The 19,245-nt window shown below is 37.6% G+C and overlaps 1 protein-coding gene across 1 annotated transcript in view; it reads right to left on the bottom strand.

Moving 5' to 3' along the window:
* Window positions 1–6,610, bottom strand: part of csrnp3 (cysteine-serine-rich nuclear protein 3) — an 80,007-nt gene extending 73,397 nt beyond the window's left edge. Inside the window, exons 1-2 of the mRNA XM_055151863.1 lie at window positions 6,407–6,610; window positions 5,155–5,198 (exon numbers count right to left, since the gene is read on the bottom strand). The gene's annotated coding sequence lies outside the window, so the exon portion shown is untranslated. The remainder of the gene's footprint in view (window positions 1–5,154; window positions 5,199–6,406) is intronic.
* Between the last annotated feature and the right edge of the window lie 12,635 nt (window positions 6,611–19,245).

The following is a 19,245-nucleotide window of genomic DNA, read 5'->3' as shown; positions in this document are numbered from 1 at the left end:
CCCCAAAAGCGCTGTCACCGTCTAAACAAAAGGAACTTCTGATAAAATATTTTGTAGTTTTTACCTGCAAGAGTTTTTTATGTAAACAAGTCTAATACCATATTGGGGAACATTCAGTAAAGCAAAGCAATAACATCTGCCAAAATATTAAGGCACTACTACAAAGTTCAAAGTGCAAGTGGTATAAACTATAGCTATGACTAGAGTTTTACATTTTAAACAAGTAAAAACTGAACGTTTAGTCAAACTTATTTCAAAAAAGCCACATACTGATTTAATCATCTCAGGCAGATGAGGGGGACGTTACACTGTATTCCTCCGCTGCATGTTTCACTGTTGTTAATTGCCTTTTTTAGCAGATGGAGAGCAAGACAAAACATAGTGAACAGCCATATGTTCAGTACCTGTCCAAAATATTCAGAGCCTCGGCCATGCAAATATTATTTATTACAGACAGACTGGTATCTATTGCCTTAGCTTACTTCTCCGATAAATAGAAAGCAAAAAAAATACCCAGTAGATCTGTCTCTCCTCTTAGCAAGGTCATTTTTTGATAGCTGTCCTGTGAAATATAATTACCTATTGCAACACTCGGGGCAAATGTTAATTAATTTCTTTAATAAAATCTATCTCTTTTTGCTTGTTACTTAAAGGTGCATTGTGTAACTTTCTGGTGAAGAGACCCACAAATGCTTTTCTCCAGGGAGATATTATTGCTTTGTCTGGAGTGTTCACCTTTCAATCTTCATGGAAACCAAACCAGACAACGTTACATGTAAGATTTCACACTCAAAATCCATGTATTTTGAGGTGTTTTTGAGCTATAAAACCTGTAATTGAATAAATATAAGGCAGAGTTAGAGCTATTTAATGTCATACTGTGGAACATTAAAGGCAGAGCAATGACATATCCATAAAAACAAGCAGGTGCACCTTTAAATCCAACTCACTGCCAATTTTGTTTCTACAATAAAAGCCCCTATAGGATAAAAACTATAGATTATAAGACTAAATCAACAAATAAAGTCAATCAATAGGTCAAATGAATAAACACTGGGCGCTTTCTCGCTTAAAGTAATTGCCAGATGCATAATCGAAGGCCGATCTGATACACCATCAAACACCGCAACCCTTAACCCTTTGTCAATAAATATAAAAGCAGATCTGGCGTCAAACAGTGAACTCTTGTTGTTCCACATAAAAGGATCTAAAATTGATCGTGAACCTTTTTCCTCTCGGAGAAGTCACCCACACTGGCCTCCTGCGGGGACTCTGCTTACCGCCATTAAACCATAACACCTTCTCCGTGAATCTTTTATGGAGCTGGCGTTCTCTGTTATCAGCGTTAGCCATCTGCGCTACAGTATGTAATAGCAGCATGCCTGGATCACTTATTCAAATCAGTGCAGTCTTAATGGTGGAGCTTTTCACAAGTAAATACATCTACTTAATGTTTCAATGTCCTCATACTCCCAGCCACATGTACTAATTAAATTCAGCTCCTCTGAGAATGCCGAGCTGATAAATTGAGGAAGCAGATGGATTGAGCAGGGGAAAATATAGTGGTATGAGGAGAGGAGGAGAGGCCCACTACCCAAACACACACACACGCACACACACATACATGCGCACACACACACACACCACCCACCCCCTTCACCTTTCAGATCTCGATCACAAAGATGGCAGTGTCTGTGTGATTGCGAGCGCGGCGAAGACTCATTTTTTCTTAACAAAGGGAGAAAAAGGATGTGGAATAAAAGCGGAGGTGCAAGACGGTGATAACATGTAATTTCTAATTTAAAAATGTAAATGTTAACGGTTGTCATATGTACACATGGGCGTTTCTGTCTAGGGCTGCAGTGTCATGGTCTGAACCCTGGTCATACTGAACTGGGAAATAGAGCAGTTGCTGCAATGAGCTAAAACAAGCGTGTAGTTTTAGCTCATTATGACATTAGAATAATTGCTGATTTTTTTCCCATTATGATGTAGTAAAATGTCAATTTTGTGTTAATTTTGTAGATGAAGGTCCATTAACGTAGCCTGATTCATCAGCCGGTTTCACTTTGGGGAAACTGTCTGACCTCGCAGCATTAGGATTCGTTCGCTCAGTGGTAGGCAGGTACATTTTTTATTTAGCCAATCGCTGCTATTTGGTCGTGACGTATGTAATGAGCCACTAACAGGGCTAACTGGTATATTAAGCTTCTCCCAAATCCCGCAGGAAAAAGAGCAATAACGTCTTCCCCCTTGATAAAATTCACCAAACATTCTCTTTGTTCCGGCTTTAAATCCTCGATCTCGGGAATCGTTGCCATCGCAGAATGTATGGCTCTTTGCTGATTGGCTGGTGCCCGAACTCGGACTCCCGGACTTCCACACTTCTTGCAAACCGTCTAGTGTATTCCAATTCCTGACCTAGTTGCTGGAGAGAAATTAAATTGAGTGGAGGCACTGGGTGGAGCCAGCCTGGCTAAGATTAACATGCTGTCGTTGGAGATAAGGGGTCTGCCTACACTTCTACACTTGCTCATTGACTTTAGTGTTTCATTTGATTGTGAAGTCCTACTGAATATGTTTTATTTTATGGGCATCAGACTGAATATAATGTATGTAGAATTTAATGACTTAAACATTCACCAAATAAAATAAATCAAATAAAACAGTAGAATTGTTGTGTCTAAAAAGTGTGGCTATATGTAAGTACAATCAAACAAGGCAACTGAAGTATCTTCTGTGACGACTACGTAATCAAATGTGAAACTTTTGACTAGATTATGCGGCAAAAAAACCACTACCTAATCTGTAAACAGAATTGAATACTTTAGTGTTCTATAGACTTAAAGGTCCTACATTGTAATGTAATGTGATGTAAACATACTCATCTAGCACTTATTCATCACGGGTGTTTCTATTGCTCAAAAATACAATAATTGCTTCTGTGAATAGGAGCGACTCACCACAGATCTGAGCTGTAATGTAGAGTAGTGCTGTAACCTGCTTGTCTCTCTCCTGACAGACAGGTTTAATCTATACTATGGAACATTCTAGACCAGCGGTGGGCAAACATTTTGACTTGTGGGCCACAAAGGGTTCCAAAATTTGACGGAAGGGCCAGACCTGGGGCAGATGGATAAAGTGTTTTGGTAATCCACCTCATAAGAGAAAAACATAGCATGGGATACGTAGAAAACATGTGCATGAATTGCAATTGAAAATCATTTCAAAACATTACAACTTTTACTATTATAATTTACTCAAGTTCACTCAAGGGCCAGATTAAAAAGATTAAAGGGGCGCATTTGACCAACCGGCTGCAGTTCGCCAACCTCTGTTCTAGACAAAGCAATAACATTTCCATGGAGACAAGCAGGTGGCGGACACTCCACGAGAATGCATGTTACGCAGTGTATTTTTAATGTACAAAACTGACAAATTTATGGAAACTTCCTCATACCAAATATAAAACTGTGGCAATAACATGATTCCACTGAACAGGCCTCACAGGGCAGGTTCTCTCACCATGAAGCTTTAAAAGAGTCAGCATCAACAGATCATTATTTTTCACCCAAGACTTTTAAAAGCACTATTCTCCAAAGTCTCCTTCAGCTGTTTCATATGACGCAGAGCTCATAATAAAAAACAACAATAACCTACAACACACAGCGCACACCAAACTCAAAGAGTGATAAACACACTTATTTGATCATGCAGAACGGTTTCTTTTACCCTTCAGCTTGTAACAAATCTCAAGATTTTCACATGCAACCTAAATTACACAAATTTATACAACAAAATACAATACAACTATTTACAATGTGAATAGGGCTGTAGTTGACTAATGAAATTTTTGATCCACTTAAGACTTGTCCCGCTGATTGATTAGTGCAGTATCTGACCCAAAGTGCACCCACAAGACTACAGCTGCAGGAGGGATCATGCAAAAGCAACTATTTATGCAAAAAAACAACTACTAGGAATGTATGTGCAATGTATTTGTATAAAGAGAGATTAAACTATGTAATCTTTTTAATCTGCCTTTTTGCATAATACAAAAATTCCAGGCTTGCACTAACTCACTCACTAACTTCTCCTTTCTGCTGCTGTCTAATATAAAATATGTATTATATATTCATTAAAATCTAAATAAATTGATTTTGGTTACTTATACAATTTAATACAATGTCAACCGGTTAAAGGATTAAATGACTAAAGCAGGGGTGTCCAAACTTTTTTCACCAAGGGCCATATATCTAAACACAGATGAAGCTGAGGACAGATCGAGGGCCACAGACTGGTGCTCAGTACAGTGAATAATTGAAATATGTGCATGTTTAACACATTAAAATGAGCCATCAGACTTTATTCACGCTAAGATCCTTAAAACCACACACTAAATATTAAACAGCAGCTTTATCAAGGTAGATGTTCCAAAAAACTTGCAGTAAAAAGTTCATTTTTAATTGATGCAAGGTATTTTGGGCTTATTCACCTGGAAGCCTGAGGGCCAAGAAAAATATGTCTGAGGGCCGCATTTGGCCCACGGGCCATAGTTTGGACTAATAACTAGGGGTGTAAGAAAAAACTGATCATGATACACGGTTCACGATACAATATTATCATGATTTGGGGATACAAGTTATTATAATTGATATATTACACATATTTCTGTTTTTAAAGAACCAAATATTTCATTGTTAAACTGCTATTTGTGCAAAGTAATAAGAAATACATCTATTTTAATGGTAAAAAGTTTCCTTACACTAAATAAGGAACCAAAATATAGCTAAAACAAATTAAAAAATACTCTTGGTGATATATCTATAGAGCAGCTCACAATAAGGATTCTTTAACACCAAATTTAGTATCATTACATATTAGTGTTTCCATATTTTATTTAGTATTAACACCCTAAAATACAAAGTCCTACTGAACAATCCGAGGTAGCTCCAGTGAGTGTAACCCAGCTGTCTTCTATTGACTCTACACCTTTGTCTGCTTCTGTATCACATCATATCTCATTATCAGAGGCTCTTTGTGGCACATGTGGCAACAGTTGTGTGCGCTTTGAATGTCTCACGGGCGCAAACTCAATATGTTAATGTGAAAAAAGACTGGCATTGTGGGTAAACAAGATGAAGAGGGGCTTACCTTTAGAGAGAAATATTACAAAACCGCAACACGCCACTTCTGTTCTGTGGAAATAATAAAGGAGATGATTTATTAAAGGGCTATTTTCTGATCTATGTTATAATGTCGTTTCCTCACCATAAACGTACCTGGAGTTGTGTTTTTTTTCATTTACGCATGTTTAACGCACAAATCCTGCTTAATTAGGCCGGGCTCTTCTCTGCTCCACTGTGTTTTTAAACTCCATAGACATTCACTAGAATAATTTGGATGATTTCAGATCTGGAATTGCCAATCTCTACTGAACTAAAGGTGAAATGAATAATTAATTTGAAAACTAAACTGCAACAGAGCATTTTGAGCTTTGGAAATGTCGATAGACTAATAATTAAGGTTTACTCAATGAAACAAAACACAACTCCAGGTATGTTTTTGCGTTATAGCGTGACTAAAAGCTCACGAGAGTCAATTTAGCAAAATATAGGCTCGTTGAAGCTTGAATAAGAAAGTGAGGAGAAAATGATCACACAAGACAGCAGTATTGACAAAGACGGCTTGCGCTGCTTGTAGAACTGCGAGTGTATTTTGAAATTTTTGTCTGTAAACATGATGTAAACTTCACCATTCTGACATTGACGCCTGTGTGATTGACAGGGATTTATCTTAATCTCTTTGTGAGCCTCTCTTTGCCTCTCATAGCCGGGGAGAGGAGGAGGAGGAGGAGGAGGAGGCGGTGTGGGCCGGGGTGAAGTGAAGTGAAGGGGGGTAGTGGTGGTATCCCCCTGGGGAAAAGCAGCAGGGGGAGCAGACTCTGCTTCCTTTGCTTGATTCTCAGCAGGGTCCCCCCCCCACTCGCCGCTGTCCCGGTATTGTGCATGGCTTAAGGTTGGAGAGCCATTTGGTCACAATGCAATACAATGACTAGAGGCACACTGAACCTGAGCATGTGTTTTCTATAATGACAAAGGTACAGAGGGATTTAAAAAGTAGTATCTTTTTTAAAAGGCTGGTAAAGACATATGGTAACGTGACATAATGCGACACCTTAAATTCATTTGCTGTAATTAAATTTTCACAGTAAATTAATATTAATGAGTCTATAGTTGGACTTGTAAGAGTGGCCCATAAGAGTTCAGACAAATGGAGCACGCATATCGTCCCATTGTTAGCGTTACAGAATGCGTGGCACTCTAACATCTCGTTATGTTATCGTATTTTATAAAAGACATACATGTAATTAAACAGAATTATGTAAAAGATTGGTTTTACTCACCTCTCATTTCGTTACTATATTGCACACAGTGAATAACGCCCCTCTCTCTAAGGACTTTCTTCTTCTTTACGCATTTACGCGCAGCTGTCCACGCTGAGGATCGGTCCGTGCGCTGTCGCTAAAACCCAAATCCCGGCGAGTCGCGGTTTCAGCAGTAGCCGGTACAATTGTCGCATACACGAAGCACGGATGCAGCCCTCCTTCCGGCTGCCGAGCGCTGCTGAGGGGAACAATGGTGCAGCATCGGACTGACAGCTCCACGGACAACGTGACTCGCGCTGGCCAATCGGACGCGTTCAAAGGACGGTCGAGCCGCAGCGCGCACACACCGCTGTACCGACGAAGTGCCATGGATGCGTTCGTATCATCGTTACAGGAACTAGCTTTCACGGAGACTACATTATGAATTCACGGGCGACATTATAAAACGCTCCAACAAACACATCTTCCTCGCACAAACTCAATTTCGAGATTATGGTCAGGTCCACTGTATTTTTAAAGTCAATATTTATCTTCCTTTTGGTTCTACAGTAGAATATTATCCACTTTCGCTGATCATTTTGCATAATAAGTGCTTTATAATATCAGTATAACCCTAACTCAGTGGTGCCAACGACATTTTAAGAGACTTGTAAAAGAAAGAAATGTCTTGGCAAACTCCTGCCCCTGTTTAACATACTGGGGTTACTCGGGTTATGTTAAGCATCAGCCAAAAGTCTCTACAGCAGGGCAGAGTCCGAGGGCTGGGATTTGTTTTTTAACCCAGTTACGCACGCCATCTAGCGGGCGTAAAGGCACACTGCGCATCTTTGATTTTTGACAGTCATTCCCTCTGACAATAAATTTGTATTACTTGTAACCAACGCTTTGTTTTCACCATCATTAAGAGCAGATTTTACAGATTATTACAATAAACTCAAACTAGTAATATATGTAAAACAGCTATTATGTGCATTATGTGGATTAATGGACTAGTCTACTTGAGCATTATCACTATATATATATTATTATTATTACTCTGTTGAATGTGCCAAGAGCCCACTGCATTGTCCTAACTGTATATTCTACGTGCAGGCTATGAAATGACTGCCGCAGCACTGAACAGAAGCACTCAGACTCCCACTGCCAACTCAGCAACAAATAATCTCGACTGGAAGGTGCATTCCCTGGAGGTGTCACATTACCTTGTAACTGTTCTGTGGTTGGGAAGCAGCTGTGGCTCAGTCTGTAAACCCCCCTTAGCGACCAGCAGAGGGCGCAGTGATGCTGACTCTTGATGTTGACACTGCTTTAGGACTAGGAGAGGCACGTTTTTTAAACACAGACACAGGACAAACAGAAAGTGTCAGGCAGGCTCTAAGGTAACGCACTAATGAACCGGGTTTACATTGTGCGGGCAACCTCAGTACTCACTGTGCATGTAAATGTCCTAAAGTCAAGGTGACTCTTTCAGCGCGGGTAACAGAGGCAGCTAAATAGATGGGATGAGGCACTAGAGAAAACACACAAACATTTATAATACTCTATGACACTAATATATTATGCAAGGCTTGTGTTTCATCAGCACAAAGAAGGACAAATATTAGTCACTGTGCGTAGTGCTGACTCTTGGCTTGTCTTCCTCCGATGATACACGGACTTGCCTCCATCTGCTCTAACAACGCAAAATCCAAAAGGTCCTGGCGGAGTTCACTGCAAGCAAACAAACATTTAACTTAATTAACACCCTGATGACATTTTCAAAACCAATAAACTCCCGTCCACAAAATAGTACTTGTCTTTACTTGTCACATGTATGGATTTTGTATTTATTTATGTTTCTGTATAAGCATGCACAGTTATTAGTAAAGATCTATTGCAAGACAGACTAAATATTTTATCAATATTTTTGTAGTTGATTACATTAAAGATCCCATAATATGTAAAATTGACTCTTGTGAGCTTTAAACCATGCTATAATGTTACCTCATCAAAAACAGACCTGGAGTTGTGTTTTGTTTCATTCACACATGTTTACATCTTCAAAGCTCAAATTGCTCTGTTCCACCTTGTGATGTCATGTCGTGGTAGTTTTCAGATACCTTTTAGATTTCATTCAGACGAGATTTGTAATTTCAGGTCTGAAATAATCCAAATGATTCTAGTGAAAATGTATGGAGTTTAAAAACACAGTGGAGCACTTCCTGTATCACCACATGACATCACAGGGTGGAGCAGAGTGTTTTTAGACTGAGAGAAGAACACAGCCTAAATCATCATGGTAGGGAGCCATCCAACCCAATATCTGTTCAACTTAAAGTGTTGAAAATGCATGATATTGTTGAGTTAAGTCTCCTCAAAGTCATGTATGAAGCAAAGTGCAATGTGTTACCTGTAAATATTCAAAGACTGTTTGAGATGAGAACAAAACACTACAATTTAAAAGGAACCTACATGTTTAAAAAAAACAGATTCAGAACCAAGGTTATGGAGCGAAGCATCGATGTGAAAGGAATTAACTTATAGAATAGTCTTGACAAAGAAATAAAAGAATCAAGTACAATGATGACATTTAAAAAATACATAAAATCAAATGCAATGTGTATGTATGAAAAAAAACATAACTAAGTTCTTGTGCATAAAAGTGAAGATTACTGTTTGCAATTGTGAGTAATTGTGCCTGAACTGATGTGGAATGTTTAGAAACCATCGGCGTTGATGTATTGTATTGATGTATTGTACAGAAGCCGAGAGGGGTCACAACAAACGCAAACGCCTCAACAAATACAAATGCGACAACACAACAAAAAGCCACAACACACCAAAAAAAGCCACAACGGAAATGACCGCGGGACTCTATTTTAATGCAAACGCCGCAACAAATACAAATGCCACAACACAAACCCAAATGTCACAACACATCAAAAAGCCACAACGGAAATAACCGCGGGACACTATTTTAATGCAAACGCCGCAACAAATACAAATGCCACAACACAAATGCAAAAGTCGCAACACATCAAAAAGCCACAACACACCAAAAAAAGCCACAACGGGAAATGACCGCGGGACTCTATTTTAATGCAAATGCTGCAACAAATACAAACGCCACGACACAAATGCAAAATGTCGCAACACATCAAAAAGCCACAACGGAAGTGACCGCGGGACTCTATTTTCCGACGGACCGATCAAGCGGCAAGTGAAGAAGAAGAACTACAACGCGAAAAGTAAAGGAACGGAGAAGTTGGAAATGTAAGTAAAAGTAATTTATTGTTTTATCATTATTCGTTTCACGTTGTAGTTCTTCTTCTTCACTTGCCGCTTGATCGGTCCGTCGGAAAATAGAGTCCCGCGGTCACTTCCGTTGTGGCTTTTTAATGTGTTGTGGCTTTTTAATGTGTTGCGGCATTTGCCTTTGTGTTGTCGCATTTGTATTTGTTCCGGCGTTTCTTTTTGTTGTGACCCCTCTCAGCTTCCGTAGGGAAAGCGGGGCAGATAACATAAGATTTCTCTTCTTTCTGCTCCTTTTCATTCATTTCTTGTATGTCTGATGTTGTGACACTCTCGATGTCTTTTTATACTTTATGAATGAAATAAATAAACAAATACAAATAAATAAGCCGGCTTTGTTTCTCAGACTTAGACTTAGACAAAATGTATTGATCCACAAGGGAAATTATTTGGACACAGTAGCTCACACATCACAACAATGTAAATGGTAAAATAAATTCTAAATAAGTAGCAAAAAAAATAAAGCGAGAGACAGGTGTCAAATAAAACAAAACACAACTCCAGGTCTGTTTGTGATGAGGAAACATTATAACATAGATCAGGAAAGGCGTAATATGAGGCTTTTAAGAATTTACCCTTGAACTTGAAAAAAGACACTTTCCATTCAAGGCAGGTTCTGAGCCAACCAGCTTCATTTTGATTCTTCTACATCTACATCCCTCTTATCTATTCCATATGCACTTTTAAGCAAGAAAAAGATGTAGTAGTGTAGTGTTAGGCCGTAATTTACATATTGATCAGTATGTTCTTGTTTTGTTTCTAGGGTTTGCTGTGAAGGAAAGTGGCAGTTGTCTGTGTAACCAGATGGTGGTGAGGAGATAAAACAGCAGAGCGCACATGACACTGGGCTGTAGCGGCTCTGAATTATGCATTCCTCTCAGGTTAACCGTGAGTATCCAGTGTCCTTCATTCAACGCTCTCCATCAGGAACCTGCCATAAACACAACTCATGCTCACTACAGTTTATGAGCACAAAACAATGCATAGTTATGATGATTGAGCATATGGGTTTCAAATGGAATTAGATCAATAATATTTAAAGGTTCTATATTACACAAAACTGACTCCTGTGCGCTTTAAGCCATGTACACAGAATAATGTTACTTCAATCAAAAACATACCTGGAGTTGTGTTTTGTTTCATTCACACAAGTTTGAGTAACACATTATTATTAGTCTTGAAAGCTTAAAATGCTCTGTTCCACCTTGTGATGTCATGTAGTGGTAGTTTTTAAGTTAACAACTACATTTTACCTTTAGTTCAGAAGAGATTGGCAATTTTGGGTTTTAAATTATCCCAATGACTCTAGGGAAGGTTTATGGAGTTTAAACTTTTTTTCATTATTAATTTATTTAAATGTATGTATTTATTTATTTATAGTTTTTTATCTATTTTTTATTATTATTTAATACATTTTATAATTTTTTTCATTGATTTTACTATTTTATTTATTGATATTACTAGTTTCCTCATGATTGGAACATAATTCTGCTGATTTTTTTTTAGATTTTTTTTTTTAGTAAATTACATTGCTATGTAAAGCACTTTGGAAACTGTCTTATTTATAAAATGTGCTATACAAATAAAGTTGGATTGGATTGGACAAAGACACAATGGACCACTTCCTTTTCTTGCCACATGACATCACAGAGTGTGAGAAGAACTAAACCTAAATACACAGGGTTTGAGTGTTAAACGTGTGAATGACACAAAACTCCAAGTATGTTTTTGATGAAGAAAAAATATTCTCAGAGATCAGAAAATAGTGTAATATGGGCCGTTTAACAATACAGACCTGGAGGGACGGCAGCTGAAATGAATACCTATCGGCTACCACTTTATAAAAACACTTTTTAATTAGCTGTAAAGTATAAATTCTTAATGAACAAAATAGTTGATTTAGAAGGATTGAAGCTGAGTAACTGCCTCATTAAGGGATTAGGATTTAGGCTATTAATTAAAGAGCCCATATTACACTATTTTTTAAAATCTATGTTATAATGTTGTTTCCTCATCAAAAACATACCTGGAGTCATGTCATGTGGTAATACAGGAAGTGCTCCACTGTGTTTTTAAACTCCACACACCTTCTTTAGAATAATTTGGATGATTTCAGACCTGGAAACCTCTCCTGAACAACAGATAAAAGGTAACAGTTAACATGAAATCTACCACTACATGACATCACAAGGTGGAACAGAGAATTTGGAGCTTTGGAGATGTAGACGGACTAATAATAAAGAATTACTCAAACATGTGTGAATGAAACAAAACACAACTCCAGGTAGGGGTGTACAAAAATATCAAAATATCGATATATCATGTCATTTAATGTGATGATACAGTATCAATATCGTGGGCTGCTGTATCGATATATCGCCAAGAGTATTTTTTGGTGTATTTTACTGAATTATTTTGTTATAGAGCTACAGTTTTGTTGCTTGCTTAGAGGAAGGTAACTCATTTATGCAACACATTTAACATTTTCACAGTTTTGATGACTAAAATGTTTGTGTTTAATATTCACTTTGCACAAAAAGTGGTTTAACAAAGACTTTTAGTATCACAGCCATGACTTAGCAATTATATTTTATTGACCGGAATCGAATTAAATCGATCTAAAATATATTGTATCGAATTGAAAGTGCACTGTATCGAAATATGTATCATATTGTGGCCGGTGTATCGAGGTATGTATCGTATCGGCAGCTTTTTAATGATACCCAGCCCTAATTCCAGGTTTGTTTGTGAGGAGGAAACATTATAACATAGATGAGGAAATAGCATAATATGGGCTCTTTAATCGCTATGACAATTCAAAATTTCCTTTATTCTCAAACCTGTTACTAAAAATCTTCCATGTGCACACCTTCATCCCAAAGAGGAGTAATTATGTGTTTGTGTGTGCCAGGCCTCTGCCCTTCCAGTGCAGAAGGCTATCAGAATCATTAAGTGCACCTCTCTCTCTGCAAACACATTAGAGCCTTTTGTGTGGAGCCTGTCGATTCTGAGATCCTGCCCAGAGCCCATAGAAGCCATAGAAAGTGGAACCCTGCTGAGAGCGCTGACCTGTGTCCTCCCCCCCTCCTGTGGTCAGAATACCTGCGATAGCGTTGCACCACAGTGGAAATTCAATCAAGAGATGGTCGGGCCGCGCACTGAGTAGCAGCACGTCTCCCTGTGAGCCCTGGCAGCCGATCGATGAGAGGGTCTGAAAAAGGCAGACTTCTTTAGACACATCTGGAATTAAACTCTCCTCTCCACCCCGAGGACTGGAGAGAAGACCACACAGGTTCTGCTTTACATGTAAGTACTTTAATATGTTACATTTGCATACTAGTATATGTTTGGTGGCCACATATTGATGCCTAGCTGGGAGTAAAACGCAGACTTAGTGGTGAATTATATACAGTAGTGAAATGTAACAAGTTAAAAGTAGTAAAATAGTGTACTTAAGTAAAAGTTTCAGTATCTGTACTTTATTTAATTAGATTTTAAAGTGGATACTTAAACTTACTTCACTACATTTGAGCAGGTATATCTGTACTTTCTACACTACATTTTTGAACTGGACTGAAAAGTAAAAGTATTTTTTATTACTGTTTGGAACCTGATGAAAAAGCTAAGGTTTTATTTTCACCATGTTCATAGTTTGTTTTTATTTTTTGCTCAATCGATTCAATTGATGGTGGAGAGTCTGCTACCTCCTTGTCTCCCTGGAGATGTTATTGCTTTGCTTGGAATGTTCCATGGTATGACTTTAGGCAAATCCATCTATTCCAGACATGTCAAACTCGGGCCCGGGGGCCAAATTTGGCCCACGATATAATTATATTTGGTCTTCAAGATCATATCAAATATGTATTAGAGCTGCCCGCTGGCTACAGATAGACTACAGAGACATTATTTATTTAAAATAGTGTTACTACTTTATATTTTGCTTGTTCTGGATCCAATGTTTAAGCAAAACTATTATTAAACATTTATTTGAATAAGAAAAGGTTTAACATTACATATCTCGAAAGAAGAGAAAACTTGCAGATGTTGTTGAAATTTTTCAATAAATATTTAGTTTGGCCCACGACTTAGTCCCTGTTTTTTATTTCGGCTCGCTGTGAATTTGAGTTTGACACCCCTGATCTATTCCATTTATACGTTATGAATGTTTCTATTGCTCAAAAACACAATAATTTCTTCTGTGATTGGGGGGTGACTCTCCACAGACCTGAACTGTAATGTAGCGTAGTGCTGTAACCTGGGTAATAGGGCAAATTTATACTGCGGAACATTCTGGACAAAGTAATAACATATTGAACACTAGAAATGTTACACAGTGCACCTTTAATAAGTGTTAAAATAAATAAAAAAAATGAATATGTGGTACCCAAACTAACATGTTTTCCTATGTTTCTGAATGTTGTGCACTATCATGGTGGTATTTTTTTCCTCTTTCTTTTTTTTTTTTTTTTTTGGAAACTTGGCTGTATCTCGCATGCAGGTTTGGGAGATGGATGTTGTTCTGTAAAAAGCAATTTCAGTGTATTAATCATTAGCCTGTTCACAGATGGAGCAAGGTAACAGTTCATGTTTAATTAACAACCACAAAGTCCCTGTCTTAATTAAGGATTAAGGTATCACACTTGTATTGGTTTATGAGCCAATATTTTATCACCACTGAAATGAAAAGTGAATTTTAAGTGCAAGTTACAACATCTTGTATCAATAATGTTCCAACTCTGGTGGCCACTATACTTTTTTTTGTTTATACTACTAATAATAATGCGCTTTTTAGGACAATCAAAGACGCTGTACAGAACACATTAAAGCAGTCAAAAGAGCAATAAACAAATAGTACAGTAAAGACAAAAACAGTGAATCATATTGATAAAAGTTAAACATTAAAAGCTATTCTAAGAGTTCCAGAGCGTGGGAGAAGTTTAGACTTTAGGGCCTGTTTACACGAGAACACTTGCGGGTAAAAACGGCAAAATATTTTATCGGAAGTGCCTTTCGTTTAGACGGTGACGGCGTTTTTGGGGCTTAAAAACACAAAAATCTGAAACCACCCTCCAGAGTGGAAAAGCTGAATATGCTCTCTCTCTCATAGCTTTTCCGTCTACACTGCCCAAGATGCAAAACTCTGGTCAGATCTGCTCACGCCGCATACACTTTTACGTCACATACATCACCATCTAGCGTCACCGCGGAGCCGCCTGGCATGCATACACAATCGAATTCCACACACTTTTGCGTCACTGTATGCACGCAGATTTCCTCCCGAAAACGCTCATCTAAATGCGGAATAAAAAGTGAAGGTGCGACGCCACTTTTGCGTCTTCTGTTCAGACCGTCATCATATAAACGTAGCCTTAAAAAGTCCATATTATGCTGTTTTCTGAGCTATGTTATAATGTTGTTTCCTCATCACAAACGTACCTGGAGTTGTGTTTAGTTTCATTCATTTTCATTTGTTTAGCACACAAACCCTGCATATTTTAGGTTGTGTTCTGTGTTCCACTGTGTTTTTAAACTCCATACATCTTTACTAGAATGATTTGGATAAGCTCTGGAGTTGCCAATCGCTTCTTCGGGTGTGCACAAAACACTGAAATATCAATATATCGTATAGTTTAATGTGATGATACAGTATCGATATATCACCAAGAGTATTTTTTTGTATATTTTACTAAACTATTTTGTTACAGAGCTACAGTTTTGTTGCTTGTTTAGAGAAAGGGAGCTCGGTTTTGCAACACATTTGACATTTTCACTGTTTTGATGATTAAAATGGGCGTGTTTCATATTCACTTTGCACAAGAAGTGGTTTAACAAAGACTTTTAGTATCACAGCCATGATTTAGCCTTCATTATTATTATTGAACCATATCGAATGGATTTGAAATATATCGTACTGAATCGTATCAACTCAGAACCGTCATATAGGACCTTTAACTCTTTCTTTAATGCCACAATATTTTCGTGTTTCATCAATGACTTTGACATACTTACCACAAAGCAAAGTTTTGTGGGGTTTTATAAGGACAATTTCAAATCTAAACTTGAAACTAAATAGATTCAATTATCTTAATCAAACACAATGGCGACACTAACAGAGAAAATGACAAAGCTTGTGCTGAAAGTCACATGGGGTTTCTTGTAGAGTCTCAGCTAACACAGTTCAAACTCTGATCATCTCATTGTATTCAATTGTTCGCAGTCATTTACACAGTGGGGAGAACAATGAGCAGATCGGTCTAACATGAATGATCCTGATGGAGGGAGACAGTCTCAGAGCACAGAGCAGAAATACATGATTAGCCCTGTGTTTCAGCCAATCATGTCACACTCTGGGACCAGTGATGAATTTGAATGACAGATCTCCATGACGACTGTAATGAGTGAACACAGACTCAGAGTAAAAGCTCATTCACTGTTCATTTATGGTCATGTCAGTGTTACGATTCAGGTGATGACTCGAAATTAACTTCTTTTTGTACTTGTGATTATGATGTTGCTGTACATTTCTGCTACAATTAAACCTCAATGTAGAGCTGAAAACTTTTGAAGAGTCTGAGAGTATAATTATTTTATTTTTTGTCAAGAATGAGGTAACAGTGAACATTTTTGAAGATTCTTCTAATTCTCTGAATTATTTAAAACTAAAAATAATAACACTTATGTACCTCCACACACTGTGGATTAGGGTCAGATTGCAGCCTGTGCAGTGTGAACAAAGTGATCACTGTGTTTTATGAACAACAGAACAGGGAGACTGGCTCCAGAGGTGGGGTAAGGTGAAGTTCTCCATTGGTTTTGAATTTCCAACAACAGGTCATATGAGCTTGGGCAATGTTGCAATGACACTTTCTACCACAAGGTGGCTAATAGCTCCATACAAGAAAATGCACAGTCCTGTTTTGATGAATGCTGGAATAATAGAGGCTTAATCAGTTAAACCAGTTAGACCCTCATCTCAGATGTAGATATTGTAGATAATGACTTTGACTCTTCTGAAATCAAAGTGAAGATAATCACATTATATGTAAATGTATCTGTAATAATGTAATATTAAACAGCATCATAAAACACTGATGAGACTAACCCTGTGAAATTCACAGTCAATTAATAACACAAAAGTCACTGCTGTAAGATGTGTTTCTGGTATAAGTTATGTATTAATATGCTTACACTGCAAGAGATGCTCTTACATTGGCAAAGATTCATTTGGTGTGGTGCATTTTGCATAATGGGCAGTTGTGTTTAGAAAAGAGTTCAATCAAACTAAAGTGACTGTGGGCACGCAAATAATGATAACAAAGAAAATGTGTCCCAAAGAGAGGCATTTCCCTGATGCTGGTCCTCTAGCATACAGCTGGAGCACCACATGGGTAATGTCCATTAGAGCGGCTCATGATGGGGCCTATATTAATTAACCTGGGCCAAAGTGTTTAACATCAATATTGTTTCTGACAAACTCAGTGTAAAACATAGACCAAGCAGATGCTCGTCTTTCATCACTACATCTCTTTATATCAGATGAATACTTTTAATTCAGGAGCAACAAATGGCATTTGCTTTAATAAGACAAATTATAATGATGATAGATAATATATATGGACAAAATATATATGCTCAATTCATAAAAATCCACCAGTAAAATTTCAGAAGTGTGGAACTAAGCACCTACATGAAACACAGAATTATTTTTAATGACACAGCTAAGCAGCTAGGCACCATTTCTTCCAAACAAAAATACAAATCTGCCATGGGGGCTTCATGTAACTGTAAACAGTGAGACATCAGACAGAGAAATATGGAACAATCTTTAAAAATTCATTAAAATGAGACTACATTACATAAATTGCTTTGATTTTCATTAATCACTGACCGTAACAGATCAGAATTGTCAGAAGCTACAAAAGAAACTTCTAGTAGCAATGATATTTCCTGTAACATGGATTCATCTGTGAGTCAGTCTGAATGTGTATAATTTATAGTACGTGAAATGTGAAGGGGAGGGCTTGGGCTTCCTATCAGAGGTGACTTAGCGGAGGACAGGTTGTAACAGAAGCAGGCAGCAGAATCAGAAAGAGGTGTAAACAAGTTTGGAAGTGACGTGCGCAAAGGTTGACAAGTGAAAAAGCATGTGCCTTGACCAAGATGGATACGTGAACTGACGGAGAATATTCACCTTTACAAGACTTTTCTCGGTCTTGTGTTGACTCCAAACTTTACTTAAACTGCCTTAAAGTGACACATTAAAGTACTTATTTTACTAAAAACAGTTAAAGTGCATACGAAAGGTTTGTACGATTCTCTAATTTTGACTTAAAAGCAGGAGGGTCCATCGCTTGCTTTTCTCCATGGAGATGTTATTGCTTTGTCTGAAATGTTTCACAGTATGGCATTAAACCTTTTTATCACCCGATCACCAAACCAGGCCAATTTACTGGTCAGATTTGTGGAGAGGCAACCCCGTTCACAGTCACAATGTCTGTTTTTCTAGGTATTTTTGAGCTATAAAAACATCTGTAATTGAATACATGTACAGTAGATCTGTTTAAAGTCATATTGTGGAATATTTGAAGCAGAGCAACGACATATCCATAGAAACAAGACTCTCAGTCGAAAAGTTACATAGTGCACCTTGGGATAATACCTGTTATACACATAAATGATTTGAGTTTTACACCGATCAAGAAGCAATTTGTAAAGAAAAGTGTTTTACTTTCTGTTAGAAATTGTGAAACTGTGAAATCACGTTAGGGAATTCTGTCTGTTACCGAACAAAACTCCTCTAATGTACACAGAAATTATTATTTGACAAACCCAAATATAAGACAAAACCTTTATTTAGTTAAAATCTTGTTCAAAGTACCAGAAAATGTGCTCAACTTTTGGAATTCTTGGTTAAAATTCTCTCTAGAGTGACGCCATAAATATTTTAAAACTCTCTACTTCCTCAAATTTTCATCATATTTTTCTTTGCACATTGCTTCTTTATTTGTGTAAAACTGTAATTTATATTTACAGCAGTGATCATGCCACGAAATTAAGCCAAAATTAGAGAATCACATAAATCTGTCATACGCACTCTCACACGTTCAGCTCATGGAATACTGACCAATATCTTTCACCATAATTTGACAAAGATATTTATAAATATTTGATGGTGTTAAAGTAATGTAGGTCGTCTGTCTCTGAGTAACGGTGCGCAGTCTTTTGTTACTTGAGACAGTTATTTTTAGTCTCTTTTTGAGTTTCCGTCGTGGCTTTTGGTGCCGGAGATTGGGTGTCAGGCATCACTATGTCATAGGACAAGCACTGGCTATATATATATGTCCTGTTGCTATGAATGCCATGGAGGTGTGTGCTTTTTGCTAATTGACTCAGCTTTAGTATTGTTTGGTCAGTGTTTCGTTATGCAAGCCATGTAGATTTGTGTAATTTGTTTTTACGTTTATGTTTATTACTGTATTTGTTAAGAATAGAAATTTAGCTTTTTTATTTTTTGTCAAACGGTCCATATTACGCTATTTTCTGATCTGTTATAATGTTGTTTCCTT

This window comes from Boleophthalmus pectinirostris, unplaced genomic scaffold (assembly GCF_026225935.1).
Source record: "Boleophthalmus pectinirostris isolate CB_2022bp ecotype Guang Dong unplaced genomic scaffold, ASM2622593v1 HiC_scaffold_1, whole genome shotgun sequence".
NCBI lineage: Eukaryota > Metazoa > Chordata > Actinopteri > Gobiiformes > Gobiidae > Boleophthalmus > Boleophthalmus pectinirostris.
This window is presented reverse-complemented; position numbering and strand designations above follow the sequence as displayed.